The 18,006-nt window shown below is 41.3% G+C and overlaps 1 protein-coding gene across 6 annotated transcripts in view; it reads left to right on the top strand.

Moving 5' to 3' along the window:
- Positions 1-2,273: 2,273 nt before the first annotated feature.
- Positions 2,274-18,006, top strand: part of SEMA3D (sema domain, immunoglobulin domain (Ig), short basic domain, secreted, (semaphorin) 3D) — a 148,460-nt gene continuing 132,727 nt past the window's right edge. The window contains exon 1 of one of the 6 annotated variants that reach the window (XM_014963798.1): positions 2,274-2,294. The gene's annotated coding sequence lies outside the window, so the exon portion shown is untranslated. Of the gene's footprint in view, positions 2,390-2,454; positions 2,881-3,001; positions 3,178-15,043; positions 15,132-18,006 lie in introns of those variants that run through there. The other 5 variants (XM_014963796.1, XM_014963792.1, XM_014963794.1 and 2 more) reach the window with 5 other exon arrangements.

Raw genomic sequence — 18,006 nt, 5'->3', positions numbered from 1 at the left:
CACTCAGCTTTACAGGAAATTTGAGCAATTCTCCAGGGCACTGAGTGTGGAATTTGGTCTCAGTGGATCCTCAAATTAACTATAAAAGGCAAAAAAAAAGAGAAAAAAAAGAAAACACTTTTCAAATTCATGTTTGTAAGAACCTGTTGAATACTTCTTCCACCTAATAGTCAATGTCCTTTCTGTTTCCATTTTCATTGCCATCATTATAATGATCACATCTTCAAAATGTTGAAAGAAACCCTTCCTTTCCTATTAAAATTTTAGATTATTTCTGTAAATTTGGCAGAAATTCCTAGAATTTTGGGGGCATTTTGAACACCCTGTAAACGGCAAATACAGTGCTGGCCAAATAGGTCATTCAAAGAAATAGCATTAGTGCAGACACTGAGAAGGTAAAATTCCTTCCAATGTCTCCCAGTGAAGCTGTACTTATCGACTCCAGGATTTTCTGAACAGTGGTTTAAAACACAATGCCAAGGAATGCATCAACTGATCATTTTAAATGGTACTGTGCAGATGGTGAACGTCTTCTCAGCCTGTGCCCATGGCATGACCTTGTGTAACCTTGTTTTACAGCCCTAACAACAAGGAATAAAAAGGCATGTTCATTCTGCCCACTCTGCACAGAAATTTTATGAACTTTCCCGGTTTTCATTCAGCAAACAGCCACAAGAGGGCATCTTTTTTCTTGGTTTCTTCCACTTCAAGAAGTTAAGAGTTTAATTAATTTCACAAATTCTTTTTTTATAATTCTTGAAAGATGAATCTTCTGCTATGTATTCCACCAAAAATATGTGTTCTCATGATTTAGAAGAAGAAAAAAGTAGCTACTATAATAAAACCATTTCCAAAATAATTTGTTTTACATTTCACAGAGACTGCAGGCTGGCTCCACAAATGAGAAAAGGGGACATTCATACCGATTTCCTTTTCTCAGGAGTCTAAAGCATCTCCAGCACATGAAGTAAGCGTTACGTTTCAGTATGTTTTCTTTTTACCAGGATTCATGTTTTCAGAATATATCAAAGCCCAATTCTGCAGTTTGAATGAATGCTTCGAAAATCAACAGGGATTTTTCTTCCATCAACCTGCTCCTCATTTTCTCTTTCTTTAGCTTCTTCTGGGGCAGAAAGTCATTACCAGCAGAGTGCCTGTGATGTTCAATGAGAATCTGGGAAAAAGGTATAGTGCAGGAATCATTCCACAGGAATTTAAAACACACACTGTGCTCTAATCTGCATCATGCTGATCACAAAGATATTTTTACTAAACAGTGCCATCCGGGGATTAAAGCAATAGAAAGTTTTATTAATGATAATGAAATGAATGTGGAAAATCAGGTATCAAATGCTCTTTTGAAGGCCTTAAGCAGCAGAAGTCAATGGCAACTACGAAACAACCTGTTTTAAAATTCTTCAATTTTGTGGGAATATAAAACATATGTAGACAAGCACAGTCTGTGTATCTGTGTGTGCAGAGTTTATAAAAACATCATCAGCTTGGTACCGTAGTAACAAACTGTTTAAAAAACATAAGTAAAAAAGTGTGAATCTGGCTTTTGGTTAACTTAGAAAGAAACCCATGTTTAGAGGCTATCCTGTAGACCCAGACCACCCATCTGACTTCTCTGTGAATGGTAGGTGAGGATGAAGTTCTACTGAGGTGAGTACCATGGTGGAAACTCCAATATATTACTCTAGACTTCTTTGCTTCTCCTGTTATTTCATGGGAGCAACAGTCAGAGTCTGTTCTGCAACCAAATCACCAGCTGAGGACTTTCAATCTGAACTCGTTACTAGGGGAAACACAGTTTTTGAAAGAGCCCCAGTGTGCCTTGTCTGGAGGTGTCTGATATTATCTGTGCCATGAGTTCAATGGCTCTCAGCCTGTGGGCAGAAAGGCTCTTCCTCGGGCAGCCGCAGAAGGAAATATGTTGGAGAGAAGGGTTTGGTGTGGGAGTGGGTTGGTCCAGGAGAAAATTTCTCTCTTAGGAAGTGGTCTGCAGCATGCAAAAGCTGGAGAACCACCGATGTAGCACATTCCACGGGCAAAACAAATAAATGCAACGACAGATGTATCCCTGGCAGCTAGGGCTTTGCATGTGGGCTACTTTTAAATGTGCACCAACCCCTAACATTGGGCCACTACCCAGTTGCTTTCTCCTTATCGTAAGTGTGGGGAGCTGGCTTTTTTTTTTTTCTTTTTTTTTTTTTTTTTTTGTTTTTTCACTCCCAGTCTACCAGCCCGTGACCCACAGCTCAGCCCCAGCGGGAATGTGTCACGGGAATAACGTGAGTGGACCTGGGGCTGCTTTAGGTATCAGGATGCGGAGCAGCACCTGTGGAGGGTGGTCACACGAGTAGGTTTGGGATGTGCAAACTCACAGGTGTGTGCGATCCGGCAGCTCGGGCCGTGGGGGGGTGTCTGTGGTCCAGGGAAAGGGACATGAGCACAGGGTGCCCGGTCTCAGCAGGGTGGGCATGTTGTTGCCACGGAATTTGCCTGTCCGTGTGTGCGCTCCGCGACTTTTCCGCGGAGTGAGTATCTCCCGCTTGGCCGGGGCTGTGACCGACGGCGGGAGCGGCGGCAGTGGGTGTGTGTCTGAGCTGACACACACACACACACGCACACACACGAAGCAGCCCATTTGCTGGAGGGGTGTGCATGTGCGTGCGAGGGAGTGGAAAGGGGTGGCGGGGATGGAGGAAGGGAAGCCAGGGGAAAGTCTGACACTCCGCGCAGAAGGAGCGAGACCCTCCGCCGCCGCCGCCGGGGAGGAGCCCGCCTGGCTCGTAACGCCTCCCAAAACCCGGCCACCGGCCCCGGTCCCGCACCGGCTTCACCCCGCACCTCGCCGCCTCTCCGGCTCCCTGGCAGGTACCAGCCAGCCCCCACCGCCTCCCCGCGACTTTGCGCCGCTCCGCCGCGCTCTGGAGCACTTTTCCGCCGCCGCGGAGAAGGGCTAAAGGGAGGGAGGGAGGGTGGGTGGAAGGAAGGAAAAGTGCGTGGGGTCTCCTCTTGCTTGTCCCGGACCCTCCGCTTGTCTCTGCCTCGACGGGGTCGCCGCGGAGCGAGTGCCGGCACCTGGCGGCGGTCCCCAGGCCACCTGCCTTGCTGTCATCCAGGAGGTGAGGTGCGCCGGATTGGGAAAATCCCTCGGCTCTGCCATGGGAGGTGGGTTTGGGGGGAGTCAGGGGCAAAGAGGAGACAGTTTTGGGGAGCCGGGTGTGTGTGTGTGTGAATGCTGGGGAGATGGGAGCGGGGCGGGAGGAGGGAGAGGTGTTTCCTTCCCTCAGCCCCGGCACCTCTGCGCCTGCTGCTGCGTCCCATAAGGTGTCTCAGGGCGATGGGAAGGGCAGGGTGGGCACGGTCACCCCAAGTCCATCAGCGAAACTGTTGCGTGCTGGAGCGGTGGTAAAATTCCTTCTTTTCCATGTAGTCCTCCAGCATATGGGCGCATCTGTGCCGGACGTGTCCATCACCAGGAGCTGCACAGCACCTGGTTGGCCTGGGGTGCTCAACTCAAATGAGATTATTCGTCTTCTCACACTGACAACCTCTACTTTGCTCTGTGCAATAGCACGGAGGGTGGTAAAGCCCCTTGTTTTGCAGTGATTATTACAAAATTAAAGTTGTTGTTTCTAGAAAGGAAACATTCCTGAGCGCCGTAGGTAATTGGTGGCTGTGTACTGAAGGAGCACAAAGCAGGCACCTATGTTGCCTTGAAAAAACCTTTATTTTCATTTGAATTGGGAATATTTGTCCAAGAACAATAGAGATCAATGGGGCAGTCTGACCACGAGCAGAGAGCACTTTGCTGAGAAAGCAGCAGCTAAAGGCTTCATCTGTGGCTCTGACAGAGGCCATGAAGATGCAGGAAAGAACTTTTGCAAGAATTTTAGCATGCAACTTTTTTTTTTTTTTTTTTTTTTTTTTTTTACTGCTCACTTGCAGATCTAGGGAGCTGGTAGAGAGACTTGATTTCACTGTTTACCATTATGAGGTTTTTAATACTATATGTTACAACATTTTAATAGTGTTTTTCAAACCCTTATTAGTATAGTTGATGTGATTTTCATCTTTGCCTTTTAATCATTTTGTTTACCTTATTATGGGCCCAATCCAGAAAAGCACTACTCATCATCTCCTGCAAGGTATGAAAGAGCCAAGGTCTTTACTAAATATCTGAAAGCTGGATGTCTAAATATCTTTCTAAAGAGGAATTGGGGTATTTCAATCCATATTTGTAATCCTGCTGTCAATAGAGGGTCTCAAATTCTGCAGGTGTCACACCTCTTTTTCTTAAAGTTTCCAAGACAAGTCCTACTCTGAGATGCCTCATAAATAGACGTGTTTTAGCCTTGATCAGGCTGAGCAGCTTGGCTTCACTTTTATTTGAACTTTATTTTGGCTTGGACATCCAGACTAGCCTGAGATCCAGGAACTAAATTTACTTTCCCTCTCCTTACCACTGGTTCAATCCAACAGGGATTCTTAGGGTATGGGGAACAGAGCAGACTCCCTGTTAGGTGAGGCGTCCAAGCGCAGAGAGATGAGCTCCTAACAGGGCAGTAAGATTTTGAGCCAAAGTCTCCCACAGCCAGTATGTGGGCTCTGCCTAGGCAGTGCTTTAACCAGAAATGGAAATAACAGCTTCACCAGTAACCTCTGCCGTGTCTCAAAACATAAGGACAACTGCAGTTACAAGAGCTGGTGTAAGATGCTTTCAGGACAACAACCCTGGGAAAAGAGAAGTATCTTCCATTGTGCTGAGTAGGGTGACTAAATCTCAGAAAAATATAATTTTGAGTTGTATTCCTGCCCTCAGTTTAGGTTTGGTGGGTAGGTGCCGTCAGATCCCCAGAAAAGTGATACTTCTTTTGGATCCCACTCCCAAGTACCAGCCTCCACCTGCTTCTCTCCCACTGCAGGTTGTTGCATCAGCTGACCTTCCAAAATACTATAAAATTCTGATCTCGCTCTACTTCTCAATAGTTTGAAGTTTTTTTCTTTTTTTTTTTTTTTTTTTTTTTTTTTTTTTTTTTTTTTTTTTTTTTTTTTTTTTTTTTTTTTTTTTTTTTTTTTTTTTTCTTTTTTTTTTTTTTCTTTTCCCTGAGAGGTGATGTTTTCACTGCAGATACCACTGTGTTCATTATGCAAATTACACTGCACCCATGAGATTCTATTGGGATTTTGCAATGGAATTAAATGAAACAAGGCCCTAGGAAAAAAAAAAAAAAAGAAAACAAAAAAAAAAAAAAAAAAAGAAAAAGTCTTAATTAAGCTAGAATATTAAATGGAAATAGATGTTGTTCATTGGGAAAGAGCCTTTTACAACACTTGAGGATACTGCATCATCATTACTCAGAGATTAAATAATGATAATTAAGCAAGTCAACACTGTAAACACCAAGATGTTAAAAAGCAAAGCCGAAGAATGAAACACTCCCAATAAAACCTCACCCTATTTTGGTCCTAGAAGAAGGAATATACTTGGCATCTCTTTCCACTCTATCAAAGAACAAGTGGAGGTTCAAATGCCCCACACAGTCAGGATCTTTATGGTTTAATCTGCAGAAAGTCATAATCATTCATAGTCGCTCTGTGAGGATGCTGTCAGCTTAGGGTGGTCAAAATAATGCTGTATTTCTGGACAGTTTTTGAATCCCTGTTCTGCCTTTTCTCTTGTTCTTCTTTTTGCTGTTAAAAATACAGAAGTTGTAATCTCAGGTGTCTCTTCACTGTGCACCACTGCAATGTAGACATACCGGTTACCTGTGGCTCCAGAGAGGCTGAGTCACCAGCTGGGAATCAGCTGAATTCCCAGCACATGCCGGCATTTCTTTGGCTAAAACCCCTGGTGCTGGGATTGGCCACTGAGCCACCTCTATACTCTTTGAGGTTTCCTATATGAGGGAATCCTTTGACGCTGGTTTAAGCAGGCTTTCCCACCGCACTCTCCTGGCAAGGCAGCCTGCAGGATAGTCAGGGCTTTATTTGGCCCATTGTCTTTTTAACCCGTGGAAGACGCTTGAGGTGGTTGCTGAGAGTCAGTAAATCAAACAGACAGAGCGAAGGTGTGATGTGTTTCTTTCCCTTGCTGTCTGGATGTTCTCCAAATACAAACAAGCAACAGAGAAGGTCGTAGTAAAGCCATGCCCATGAGATGTGAAGTGGGGTGGCTGTATTTAAACTACGTGTGAAGCAAATTGTTGCTCCACGGGTGAACTATTTTTATCTTTTTTATAGTGCTGCACCTCTGCTGTACCTCTTAACACAGTCTCCCCCCGACCCCATTATTTCTGTCTGGGTTTTACGTATTTTATAAACGTAGCAATGGCAATGAGTCAATGCTTAAATTATCCCTATATAAATCCTTAGTCCTGTTATCTTCTCTTTTCTATCCTTGTGTATTCAGGAAGGCCCCTCTTTGCTATTGTTATTTTTCACATCCCGGAGACATGCTGAGTGAACATCCACGTGTTATCTGACAGTGGGTGATAAAAAAAAAAAAAAAGGAGAAAACCTGCAACCCTTTTATTCCACTCTCCTCAGCTTAGATGGATCCAACGTCACATGGAGGGGATCCAGGATGAGTCAGGCAGCAGTGCTGTGGTCCAAAATTCCAGTTTGTGTTACAGTTGGGAGGCAGCATTTAGCATCATGTGGATTTATTTTCTTTTAACAGGAACTCCAAAATAATTTATGGAAGTCATATAGCCTAATGGGCAGAACAGATAACAGTAAGCCAAGAAGAACCTGGACTCCCATCTGTGTTGAATCATTGACTCAATTCGACTATCAGGGTGATGGGTGTGGTATTTAAGCCTAGAACGTTATACTGGCCTTAACTAAGTCATTGCACTTCCCTGCAACACAACTGGAAAATGTGGTTAAGGTTCAGAGCTCTGCCGGCACCTAACAGTTTACCTAATAGTCAGCTTCACTGGTCAGACTAAGGACAGTACATTAGAGGCATTTATTCACAACCTTAATTTGCAGGATGATTCCTAAAGGGTTCAGGATATATATGGCTAAAGACAAATTAATCCTCTAGAACTTATATGTACAGGGAGACCTGTAACCCTGCACTGCGTGATTTTCACAATGTATGTATTACTCAACTTTCAGTAACACGGATCCTTTTTGTACGTCTTTGCGTATTTTTCTTCCTGTGTTACTATAAACAGCGAGAAGAGTCGTGTGAGCTTTTTCTTTTAATGTGGTCAGTTTAAAAGCAAAACAAATATCCACAATTAAACAGTTTCCAATCTAGTTGGTCAGTGAATCAGTAGACTTGCAGGAAGCAAATGTCATGCAGAAGAAGAGAGGCTAAGAAGTTCTGTAACATCTGAGCATACTACAATGATATGTTGAGTATTTGTTATTGCTGTTTTCTTATTTATTTTTTTCCAAGGGGATGGGGAGGAGACAAGTTATTGATTTTCTTGGAATGTCCCCTTCCAAAAATCCTGGGGACCCTGCAGCCCTGACTCTGATCTCATCTTGCCTCAGCATAACTCAGGACTAAATGCACTGGAAAGAGAAAGCCTGGGATTAACTGAAAATTATACAAAACTAAGGCTGTCATGAAATGAAAGACTTGCGCCTGTTCTCAGTCTGTCTGTGCTTACTGACTTCAAGGGACTTAAGCACATGTTTAAAGATGTTTAAAGACTGCTGTGCAAAATGCTGTCTTGAAAGAGGTACTTTCTTCAAGTCTAAATCTAGAGTCAGATCAAGTCTTTTAAAAGTTAAATGCAGTCCTGAAAGCTGATGTGGCCAAATATTCCAGCTTAATCTTGGCTAGAATTTAAACATTTTGAACTGCTAGATCTAATGGTATGTGCCTACCTAGCCTGTTATATTCCCCTGGAATTTATCAATGACACACTCCATGTAATTGTGGTTAATTTTTGTCTGTCTAAAATCCTTTTTTGGTTTTGCAAGGGAGAGACTGCAAAGAGGGAGTATGTAAAAAATTCTTTCCCAACCAAAAGCAAAAAGTTGATTTTTTTTTTTTTCCTTCCACAATGAAGAATTAAAACAATGTCTCTTGCTTTCATGCTTAATGTCAGAATCTCTGCTAAAAAATAGGAAGAAGAAATATGATGAATTTTTCATATGGAACTTATTCCATGTAATTTTATAATGCACATATGTGAGGTTTTATGAAGACTTATGCTAAAAGGCTTTAGAATAGTGTAATAAAGGAAAACTGTTCATTACATCCTTTGGTATCAAGACAGCTAAACAGCCACACTTTGAGCAAGGGAAATAAAATGAAATGAAAGGCAACGACAAGTAATGACACAGTGTTGCAAATGCAGTTTGTTTTCTCCAAGATTTACAGAAAGAATCAGCCTCAACTTTAAGTTTCTCCACAGTATTTTTCTGAGTTTCTTCATAAGAAAGGTTCTTTCTGTACCTTTACAAGATGTAACATTCCTATTTCTGTTCTCTGATTTCCAAAAGACGTGTTCCACCTGCATATAAAATGCAGGTTAAAAATAATTTGCTTAATTTCATTACTCATTTTCTTTTTTAAGAAGGTGCCTGAAAACCTTTATTAAGGACAAAAATACATCTTCAAAACCACTATACTATGTTCTGCTAACAGGGTGATCCCATGTTACATTTCTGAAGATCCGTTGTTGCTTAACAGAAATCAGAGGAGACACAGGAACAAATTTATTTGTATCTGACTTCGATATTTCTTAAAATCTTTATTTTAGTAGGAAGCATGCATAAGATATGGATAGTCATGATCTATCACTTCTGTATGTATAGTCATTAGTTGCAAGTAGTGACCCTTTCGTAATTCAGAGAAGTTCTTATTGATTTATTAGCTATATTGCAGAAGCATCAAGAGGTCCCAGCTAGAAATGAAAATCCCTTTGTGTTTAGCACCAGTGATGTATCCAACTAAACAAAAACCCAAACCCTACTTTCAACCATAGCGTAGGGCAAGAGCCAGCAAGTACAGAAGATGAAGAGATGTGGCTTCCTCTAAAAGACAAGTAACAAAAACAATTTTATTTCGTAGAATAAACAGAAGTCTCAGCCTGTTTTTCTGCTGTTGAATGATATAAGCATCAGGGCAAAGTTGAATTTGTAATGGCATTATGAGATCCCCTATTGTGAAAGATAAATAGCAAATTTGGCCTAATGCCTCAATAAATTAATTAAATTGAATTAACCTGACTTTTAGTTTCTGTGACCTCCTTAGTTTAGCAGATTAATTTCTGAGCAATGCAGCTTCAAATATTCCACTTTATTCTGGGGACGTATACTATAAGGAAGTCAGAGGATTTTCTAGAGGCACAAAGTCTGCACATGAGCTGTTCTGGAATTCTTGGAGCCATTAAGCCATGTAATACTTTGAGTCAGAGACTCTAAGCATTTGTGTTTCAACTGGAGCAGACCTCTTGTCTTCAAAAGAAAGAAAAAAAAAATCTGCTAGAAATACTATGTAGAAACACAAATTTGCCAAGAAGGAGAAAACATAATTCAGGGTTGTTTTTTTTTTTTCATCTAGGGAGCAGGCATACCAATTTTTACCTGATCTTCATGTATCTTAGCACATTGATAGTGGAGACAGTTGGTGTCATCCAGGTTTCTAAGAGCAAAATATTGTAAGTCATTAATTTGTAGAAACAGGTCAACTGAATGGAACAGCAATCCAAGCATAAAGGGTGAGCTAATAAAAGCAGATATCTTTATTACCTCTGTCCTCTTCGTAAAGTTGAAATGTAGTACCACTTTTCAGTAAGGATCTTTTTTTGGTCAATGGATCTTTAAATGTGCGTGTCTTCGTTTTGGGGATTTAGGTTAATAAAGTATACTTCCGGAATGGGATCCTGCAAAAGTAGTCCTGGGTCAGGGGTTTCCTAATGACCATTTTAATGGCAGGAAAACCATTCAAAGCGGTGGGTATTAATTTAGCACAAACCACTCTACATGTCACACTAATGTGATGTACTCTGGAGTTGAGGGGCAAACTTCTGCTACAGCTTGTAGATAAAACCACTGCCCTGAGGAAGTGGAGAGTGTCCATGGGAATCACAGCAGTTGTTATGTTCCAAGAAAATCAAGATATAACAAGCTGCTTCTTCAGTTGCTGTAAGTTAGAGGCACATAACTGAAATTAGTGATTTGGAGAGATAACTCCAAATAGTGGAGAGATAACAGCTACGTCCTATGTCTTTAGAAGAAATTAGCACCTCTAAAAGCTGAAAAAGGAAAGCAGAGACTGAAGTTAGCGGTAGATACTGAAAGCATTTGGGGAGAAGAGCTGTAAAGAGAAGCAGGGACTGAGGTACTAAGCAAGTGCTATCTCTTCTTGTGCGCTGACTGGGTGATTGAGGTGGGTTCCCCAAAAGCCAGAAGTCACGTGGAAAGGCTTGTAAGCCAGCCTGCAGAATGTTAGCAGGAGCACTCTGCGGCTTAGGCCCTGAGCTGCAGATGTGAGCACCTCAGCCATGAGCTCACCCAGCAGATAGATATCTATGTAAGGTCAGTCTTTTCTTTGTGTCAAAAATTAAAATAAAAAGAAATATCTCTATCACATATTTCAGTGGTTCAGGTCACCTCTTGCCTGAGGTGATGTGGAACGGCAGTTTTTCAGGCCCATGGCTGAGCAGTGGTGTTGCTGGTGCTTGGGAGTGTGGCTTTCCCAGCCACCACAGTTCCATTTTATTGTCAGTGCTCTGTTCTCAAACAGAAAGGGACTATGGCTTGATATGGTCACAATATCATCTTTCAGGGATAAGATTTCTCTTACTGGACCTGCTCCAATTAACATTTTGATATCAGTGTTGATATTTCCGATTTGATACTGACCTACACTATTGAATTAATCATCAGGAGCCCAATCCTACCTGTTCTTGAAGGAGTGCACTAACCTTGGGGCTGCTAGACAAAGGTGTTGGGAAAGGCAGATCTTCTGATTTCAGCCTGTGGGAGAATTGGGCACGCTTGGAGCCCACTATGGCATTGCAAGTAGGCTGGGCAGAGGAATGCCTGCTTTTGAACACCACAGCACTGAGCAGTTTGGAATGGTCCCGACTGCTGTCTGTGGATCCAATGGCCCAGGTGCCATGGAGGACCTGCTGTTAAGCAGGTTTGGCTACATGCAAAGCCTGGTAAGAGCAGGAGACAGGTTTTATACTGGTCTCTAATGCTGAACCTGGGTGACTGAAGAGGCAGTTAAGATCATAAATCTCTCTTATTTATTTAATCCTTTGGCTAAAACAATTTCAGTAGACAAGGATGTTTTACATAATGACTGTCTGAATCATTGTGGTCTGTTGATCTGATGTCTTCTACGGTATATAATGTTGTCAGAACTGAGGTTTTCTCAGACCTGATGAAATCCAAGGTATTTATTTAAGACCCAATTTACTCTTTTGCAAATTGAACTTAGTTTTAAAGGCTTTAAGAAAAAGCTGGCTGGATGTAATTTTTGGAATGTCAGTCCCACCTAATATAGGAAAAAGTGAGAGAATTGATGCATCTAAGATAGTTACTAACATTGTTTAGGCTTAAGGGTCTTTTGGGTCCTCTTTTTACAAGAAAAGGTGCATTTACCTCAGCTGTTCTGTGCTGTCTATCTTTTTAAGATGAGTGTCCTGGGTAATAGCATTTGCAGTGTACAGATTTGCTCTGGAGTTATGACTTGGTGTTTATAGTCCTCTAGTGACATCTACAAAAAAGCAGACATATATTATCTCATAAAGCTGCCTCATCTTAAAAAAAAGTTAAAAATGAATCTATGGCAAAGAAATATCTTTCCCAATATAACACCCAACAACTTGTGCACCTTTCAGTGAAATTAAGGGAGTTCTCACATGGGAAGATTTTCCACCTGTAGATAAAATCATTATAGACTGCTTAGGCTGAAGATTGATTAAACTCACAAAATAAAATATATGTGAGGGTGAAAATGGCAGACTGATATCCTTATGGTATCCCTCTGAAAATTCATATATCTGTTTTTTGGTTTTCTTTTTTCTTTTTCCCTGGAGATTTACACTTTCAAGTAAAGATCAGTTATTATGCTGCCTGAAGCTCCTCTGTCCTTTGCTTCCTATGACTTTGCTGCAGTTCATTGCTTTCCTAAATGGCAACATGAGCACCGTTATGAAACTTATAACACAAACATTGATCTCCTCAATGGTGCTTAAAATCAAATCCTGGCTACCTGGTGATAGATGAAAAACTGTGCTTTGGCTCTTACAGTGATGGAAGGGTTGAGTTTTTTCCTCAATTTGTTGCTATTGTACATTGATGTGTCAGGATGAAGAATAAATACTTAGGCACAAAACACTGCTGAAAGGTCCAATGCCAATTTCTGTACCTTTTCCCACCTTGACAGAAAAGCAGGAGGTACGTGCAGCAGACAGTGCGGGGAGTTTGTCTCTCCTAATCCCAAACATCTGGTTTCAAAGCAAGAGGGGAAAAAAAAAAAAAGTAGAATGAAATTGTCATATTCAGTTTAACACCCAAGGTGAGATTCTGCTTGGCTTATCCCTGTTTTTCCCATTGTGCTGGGTCCGTGCTGGCTGCCAGCATGTCCTATGGCACAGGGGCTTGGTGTCTCCTTGCTGAAATAGCCCATCCTCACCTCTTTGCTGCAGCAGTCCTCCAGAAGGTTTTGAGGCACAGGACAAGCTGCTCCTGCCTCCAAACTCTTCTTGCCTCTGAAATTTCATCTCCTTCCTACAGTTTAACTCTTTCTTGTGCTTTTGTAAGAAGTTCAGGCACAGTTATCCCGTATCCTGTCAGTTCCCAGAAATGTTCCTGACATGTTGAAGAAACCTCACTCCCTAAGGCTACTCTACTCAGTAGCAATCTTGCATTTTGGGTGTTAAGCTGTTAAAGGGAGAGTATTTGAACAAATTTCAGGTCTTGTGTCAGGTTTTCATGACAATGGTTAAAATGCCTTTGTTTATGATAGCGTTTATGCCACCGATACCACAGACACAGCTGTTCTGCAGTTGGTCAGTGCTGAAATATGGATGGTAATTTTCTCAGTAAAGACAGGCTTTAATTCTATTTTTATTCTAGGTTATCACCCTGCTTTAAGGATAACAAAACCTGCTCTAATGAATAGGATTTAACAACAAAAAAAAAGGATAAAAAGTACTTTCCATCCTTTCTGTCCTTTCCTTCCTTCCTTTCCCCGCAAACAAGGTAAATGCCACTGAAGTGATGCGAGAAGAACATTTTGGAATGCACTGTGATTCATTGTGGGTTTTTTCCATCCAGGAATTCACATGACACAACGGAAAGTGGGATCTAACACCTCCAAGATAAGCTATTAGACTATCTATAAAGCCCTACACTCATCTTTGTAAGTGAAATTGTATGGGACACAGTGGCTTTGAATATAAGTAGTGTTATTATCTCCGGTGTAAGTATCAGCAGAGATTACCACAGTCTATTGTGATGGCCTTGAGGGAATCTCACAAGGCCTTGCAGTAGGCACTGTACTATTTGTTTTCATTCTTTTCTCAACAAAATAGTGTTTTGATGCTTGGAAGGCACGACCCTTTTAAAATTGTGTTTTCTCTCTTCATTCTTCTTTGAGCCACATGGGAAAAGAGGTGTGAGCACAAGCAGTTAGAAAAGTTGAAAAGGTGTTGGCAGAGGATGGAGAAATTAATGATTGACATTGTGGAAATAGTTTGTTCTGTAGAGCCAGCAAGACTTTGTGAGCATTATGTTTGCATGGATCCAGGATCCTCAGTGTCTCCAGTGTTTTCTTCTAGATCAGAAGCTTTTTTCCAATTAGTTTTATTAGATCCTACTGATGCAATCTGGTCTGAGGTACGAATATATTATGTTACGGAAAGCTTCCCAGGCTTAGCTTGTGAGTGCCACCACTCAGAAAGAAAACCCAGCTATACTGTGACAGCAGCAGCAATTGCTCAGAGCTCTTTTTGGACATGCTCAAGTTGAAGATGTGACCTCAGTCCCATGGGTGTCTTTTCTTCTGTAGCTGTCATTTCCACCTCCTGCTTTTCTGTTAGGCTGGGAGAAAGTCCCAAAATAGGCATTTGAGTTTTTGGCAGTGTTTGCTGCCTAAGTACTTATTCTTCATTCCCTACAGAGATATGGTGGTGCGTGGGATCCTCTGGTTTGTGTAAATGTTGAAGCAGCATGTTCCTCTTGTGGTTCACAAGACATAGGTTGGAAACCCTGACACAGAACAAACATGTTTCCTTGTTTTGAAGCTGTGTGATTGGGCAAAACTTTCTGATTTTGGTGTAGGAGTATTATCTTTTTATATTTCAGAAGACAGGCAAGGCAATTCAATGGAAGAATTGCAGAATCTTGTTTTCTTGATGTCCCCAGAAACTGAATCCTATTTGGACAATAAGTGCTAGTCCATAAACAAGCTACTGGATTCAGTATAAGGGTAACTGTATGAGGTTTCTGTGGTCTGTTTAATACTGGAGTCGATCAAATGTGCCTCTAATTATGTGAAGTCTGGAAAACCTTTTACAATTATTGAAACCTCTTTCTTGAAAGATGCATGATACTTTACCTGTATGTTTCCCACAAACTGTCCATAGTCTGTACTTAGAGTTTCCAAAAAAAAAAAACCCACCATGAGTATGCTTTGATGATAATTCAAAGTTGATATAGGATTGTTTTCATTAGTTAAGAGATCAAGGCTGCTGTCCTAGAAGGGGAGAAATGCACCTGTGCAGTACCAGAAACAGGTTTTCATCTTGTCATTTGTTGGAATAGTGTGAGACTCTCTCTCTCCCTTCAGAAACTTGATTTTCTGTCTCACCTTACTGAGATAATTTCCAAAAAAATATCAACACAGATTAAATGAATAGAGCCTATTTTATAAATTGGCCCTTATTACAACCCAGGTGCAAGTCCCAGTGAAGTCAGAGGACACGCTTAGCATTCAGCAGTTCTCCCCAAGATTATTCTAAGAAACACATATCGCCCAATACTGAAGCCTGCTCTGGTCTGATAAGGTTTGTCTACATGCGGAAGTCAGCGTGCTGGTGAACTAGAATAACAGTGTACAGTGTGGTATCTTCTTCAACTAATTCTGTGCATGACCAGTCACAGGGTGTATGTCCTAAGGCTGCTTTTGAAGTCAAGTAAGCTGCTTTCTAATTAAAAGTCTAATACACACGTCTGTCTGATGTGATTGCAGTGTCCGTGTTTGTGTGTGTCAGTAGGCTGCTAATTCACATCTTACTGTGCCTGGACTCTCATGTTGACAAGTCCTAAGTATTTAAATTTTGAGGTCTTGGTCAATTATTTCTATAAGTGCAACAGAGAATATTAGTGCACTGTGTTGTGATGGATGGTGCTCAGATGCTACGTATCAGAGTAGAACTCTGTGCTCATTGGAGTAAATATAACATTTTCACTGATTTTAGTGAAAGCTCTGTCTTTATGCTTGCATTCATGTGTTTATTTATATCATAGTAACACCTAAAGATCCAATCTGGAATTTTGGTCTCATTGTGCTATTACCAGTAAGTTAACATCTAAGGAGAGCTTAGAGAAAGGCAAAAAAAATGAGAAGGGAGGCTTTGAGTCAGGTTTGATTTATGAGGAAAAATGAAAGGATTTAAATGTGCATAGCTTGTTTGAGTTTGACAAAGAAGAAGACACGACTGTAAATACTTCAAAAGTTTAATTCCAAAAACAGCAGAGGATTTGCTTAATGTTAAGGACATTCCAAAGGTTAGGACAGCAGCTCAGGAGACCTGGGGTTAATTCCATGACATACATCCTTAGGCAAGTCATTTCTGCTTAGATCCTAGCAAATTCCTAAAGGCACCCAACTGCCACTTCTTTGTCTACATCATTGAGTATTAGTCAGCTGAGACTGAAACCCACCTAATTTAGACAATTAACTTGCTAAATACCTTTGCAGTTCTGGATCTTGGCCTCTACCTGCCTCAGCTATATATGCCTGTAAATGGGTAAAAACTGCCCTTTGTCATAGAAAGAGTGTGAGAATAATAGGTTTGGAAAGTACGGGTGTTCAGTTGTGGTAACAATGGGAGCCATGCAAGTATACTGAGTAGAAAAACTAATTAAGATGGGATTTATTTCACTTGCCTGTAGTGTAAGGTTCTTCCTCTGGTTTTTTGAAGTGCTCCAAAGGGCAATAAGCCTGATTCTGTGACAGTATCTGAAACAGGGGGGTGAATTCACTCCAGCAGTGCCTGTGTCCACCCTTTCTGGAGGGAATGAAGACAATGCCTGCGTTTTAGATGGTTGAAGTTAGGCAAGATTAATATTATCTTAAGAATAAAAGGATCAAATAAAATCAAGTCGGCTTGATTTTAAGATTAAAAAAATATCTTTAATGAGTGTATTTGCTGAAATGTTCTTCTAAAAGAGTTACAGAAACCACCTCAAAGAACTTGTGCTTTCCTCCTGTTATTTCTCATAAAACATTCAGGAAGTCTTTTATTAAAAATGAACTACATGATAGAGCTCCCACTTCTCCTGTTTCTGTGAAGCAGTCCTTGTGCAGACTAGCAACCTCCCAAAAGTGCTGTGGCGCATGTACTACTGATGAATGGTGCAGGCAGCAAGGCCTACATGTCAAAAGTTACCTAATACTACATTTGAAAATCTAGGTCTTAATACCTAAATAGGAGCTCAACTCTTGTGGAAATCTATTCCTAATGTCTCTTTGCTTTAATACAGCAGCCTCATACTACTTGGAAATACTGTGTCACCCCTAAGCAGTAGCTACGTCCTTGAAAATGACTGATCCTCAGAGAAAATACAATTATGGACACTGTGTATTTAAAGAAAAAAAGATAATGTGGAAAATGAAAGTAAGTTATTCATACAAAAATTCTGGGAACTTCTATTAGAGCTCCTGGAGGTCGATGTTCAAAGCAGCTGTAGGATGCTGGGGGTCTGAGGAAAGGTTGAGCAATATGGACTCATGAGGAAGACCGGGGTGACCTATCTGAGGTCCCTGCTAACCCAAGCAATTGCACAAGTTCACATTTCAAAGAAAGTTGAGCTTAATTAGTTTATCCTGCTGTAAGTGTGACTCAGGGATAGAGTCCTCCCTTGTATTATTACATTCGTTACCCTGCAGGACAGCAACATCTCTTTGTGACTAGTTTACTCCTTTTGGTTTGCACTCTTCAAAGAAAAGGCCTGCTTTCAGGCTTTGTCCTTCTTGTCCCCCACCTCCAGCCTCTCCAGAGCTCATCTTCACGCAGCTGGACTCTTATTTTCCTCACAACTGCTTGTCACTTGCCTACTTGACTAACTCTGCAGGGGAGGGAAGGAAAGAGTCTCTTTGCTATTCAGCCTTCTGTCTTCTGGCTCATCTATTGATGAAGAGGCAGGGATCAGTGAGCAATAAGTCATTTCAGGGGCAAGGAACTGGTATCAGGGAGCCTGTGGCTACATATGATACTGGACTAGACTTATGCTTGAGAATTTCTAAAATATGCTGAATTTAGAAGAGCAAAATGTCTTTGCAGGAGTTTATGTTTATTGCTTTTTCATGACCTTGCAGAGTCAACACCTATTGATTTGGGAAATCAGAGACAAACTGTCCTAAAAACTTCAAGGGATATTTAGGGTTCACACAGAGGATCTAAACACAGTGGGGGTTTTATCTGGGTGTGGAGCAATCCTGACTCAGATCAGGACATGAAATAAAACTCGCTAATTGAAGAGGTGTATGTGAGTCACAAGGCTCTGAGCTTAAGAGCCCATCTTCAACCTGAGTGAGACTTAGTGAGTTAGATGGGAGATGCACCTATTGCTGGTTCCCCAGAGAGCCTGGGCTTGAACCCTTGAACTAGGCACTATGTTTCTGGACATTGTAAGGACTCTTGGCTGTTCCTATTGTAGAAACACACACATGCACGCATGTATTCTGCACCATCGATGCGTAAGGGAATAAAGGCGCAGATAAAAAGGACTCTTTGCCAGGAGGTGTAATGATAGGACAAGGGGAAACGGTTATAAATTGGAAGA

Source organism: Calidris pugnax, unplaced genomic scaffold, assembly GCF_001431845.1.
Source record: "Calidris pugnax isolate Ruff unplaced genomic scaffold, ASM143184v1 scaffold44, whole genome shotgun sequence".
In the NCBI taxonomy this organism is placed as follows: domain Eukaryota; kingdom Metazoa; phylum Chordata; class Aves; order Charadriiformes; family Scolopacidae; genus Calidris; species Calidris pugnax.
The sequence above is the reverse complement of the archived record's forward strand: the minus strand, read 5'-3'. Positions and strand labels throughout refer to the sequence as shown.